We start from the raw sequence: 2,874 nt of genomic DNA on the forward strand, positions 1-2,874 counted from the left end.
GGAAAGTTCCCCTTTCAAACATTGTCTTTTATTATTGATGTAAAAATACTTTGGTGTATGTTCATACACTGATGCATCCCATGTCAAAAACCAAGGAATGGCTGTGTTTGGCATTTCACTCACCACAGGTAGGGTTGTTCCACTGTAACCCTGTAGTGCCTCCAACATGGATGTAGCCTCCCGTGGGCAGGACTGCTGGTTGGCAGGAGTCAGTTCCCCTAGGTTGGTCTGTTCCTTTAGGAACCAGAGTGAATACCACTTCTTCCTGCTCAGCACAGTCCATGATTCGGACCTCTTGATATTAGGTCTCTTCAGATAATGTGCTCTTAACATATTTCTACCTGGAGAACCATATATGTAAAAGACAGCTAGGTAGGCAGAAACGTTGCCAAGAGCTTGGAAATCATGGTAAGGACCTTTGCAAACTTTGCCTTGGTTCTTAACTCTGTGGTTAAGGCCCCTGATCCTTGGTTCTGTTAGAAAGATTAAACTAGATAAATACACACAGGACTTTTGTTTACTGCTGTTTACAGCCAGGGTTCATTATACAGAACAGGTTGGCTTCAAGCTCACAATCCTTCTGCCTTGGAATTTCTAGGACTATGGGCCTGTGCCATCATGCATAGATCATAGATACGTTTCTGAAATGCTAAAATGCCCTATCATCTTTAGAGGCCACCAAAAGCAGTGGAAATGGGTGCGTCTGTAGAACCATCAGGAGCATATGCTATGTGTTGGCTCCGCCCAAGTGCTCTATATTATGCCTCACACACCTGTCTGTGCACATGCAAAGGGCACTGGGAATGTCCCTCTCCTACAGAGAGGTAAGCTGAGACACCAAGGAACTCATGGACGAGTTACGTTGCTAATAACTGGGAGAGCTGGAAGGTGACGTCAGAGACCCTGACAATGAGTAATAAATTATCATGGCACGGGAACAACAAACAATGAGGAAGACAACCCCTGATTTAAAACCCACGTCTCCTTCATGGATAGGGAAGTTTGACTTTTGTTCAGTTACCTTTATTTTCTTAATCATTGACCCAGCTCCTGAGTAAATTCTCCTTTATAAAGTTACAGAATGACTCGGCGTGCAGAAATGTGAAATCCACGTCCTAGTAGAGTGGGTCGGCAATCTCATTTCCTCTCCCTAGCCATCGCGTTGTTACGAAGGGCTAGATTTAAATAGTAATGTAATATTTTCATTTGATATGAAATATTAATGGCCGCCCTAAACTCTATTTTCAAGGAAATTATTGGTCCCATTCATGTCTACAGTAGACTCCGTTGCTGCCCTTCTCTTGGCTGTCTTTGATTTAGACGAAATGCATTAGGCTTGTATTTATCTCTCCTCAGGTATTCATGACACTTGAAAGATTGTTTGGTTACACTTGCATGTCTCAGCCCGAGCATGCGCTCTACCAAATGGAGTTACGGTGCACCCTAACCGATGCGATGTACCCTGTCATCTGGTTAAACTCTGTCCATCGTGCCATAAACTCTTCAATGCATCTCTGTCCCTATTCCTCCTTACAGTGGAAAGAGGCTGAGTTATGAGGTTCTTCAGTCCTTTCAGATTTGAATGCTAGCATTGTTTTTACCACCACCCCCCATAGGGCATTGCTTTGTGGGCCTCGTGTAGCATTACACTGCCGTGCTACATAACGACAAAGAAGAACGTTCTGTGTGGTATTAGATTTTCTCTCTTTCTTGAACATTGCACCTTCCTTCTTCTGAACTCAAAATCCCTAGACTGTGTTATTCAACCGATTTCAGAACTCACCCAGTTCTTTACAGGACACAGGAAGACTGCGGTTAGTATCCTACGTCTTCTGGACTCTTGGAGGTTTTGGAGGGGGCTTGCTGTGGGGTGTAGAGGGTCTGCTGGCTGCTGTCTTATGTACTCTGTGCCTTCTGTTGTCCCCTATCACACCATAGTAAATGAGCTTCAGATCCCATCAAGGCCATGGGCCGTTACACTTGCTTGTTTTCACACCAGAGTTACTTAACTTTACATTTTCCTTTTCTTTGCCTCTTAACCGTGAATGACTGAGGTGGAGCACAGTTTATGTTGTAGAAGAGGGCATGGCCACAGTTCTCCTTCACTGTCTAGCCGAAGTCCGGCAACAGTCACGTTGTCCGACTGCCGAACGCCTGAGAGCCACCCTGTGACTTCTCAGCCTTCAGTTTGGGGCTACAATCTGCCTTTCCATTTAAATCTTCGCTCAATTATTTACTTGTTAGCAATTTCCTGTTTAATCCTTAAACTTTCTGAATTATTAACATTTTAATCAGTAAGACTGGCTAAGCCTGGAGTCCTTATTTGCTCTTGTTTTGTTTGTCTTTCGTGTGTTTCCCCGCTGTGCGCAGATGGTTCTTCAGGCCTTCTCTCTCCTAAGCGATGGGGACAGAAGTGAACAGAGTCACTGTAGCTAGGCCTGGGGAGCCGTGCTCCGCTGATGGAATGGCCCCTTATGCATCAGCATCACGAGGTGTAAGGAAAGTGAGGTAGAAGAGGCTGGGGATGGCTCGGCAATGGTTGTCCACATCTACAGTGCGGAATGAAAACAGAGGAAGGGCCACCATTATGCTTTAGACAGTTAAGGCTGTGTAATTCCATCACCACTTTCTGTGGCTCAGGAGCTGGACTGGGGTAGGAAGAGTCTACACGGCTTACAAATGTTGCATTGCCCCAGGTGGAAATCTGACAGCGTTCAGTACATCAAAGAGATAATCTCGACCAGAGACAATCATAAAGATCCAGTTTCTCATACAGAAAGCGATGAAAAATAGGTAAAATAAATACTCTTTATTTCATTTCAACATTAAGACCAATAACTATCATATACAACACTGGCTTCGTTTTTTTTTTTT

Source organism: Rattus rattus, chromosome 10 (assembly GCF_011064425.1).
Source record: "Rattus rattus isolate New Zealand chromosome 10, Rrattus_CSIRO_v1, whole genome shotgun sequence".
NCBI lineage: Eukaryota > Metazoa > Chordata > Mammalia > Rodentia > Muridae > Rattus > Rattus rattus.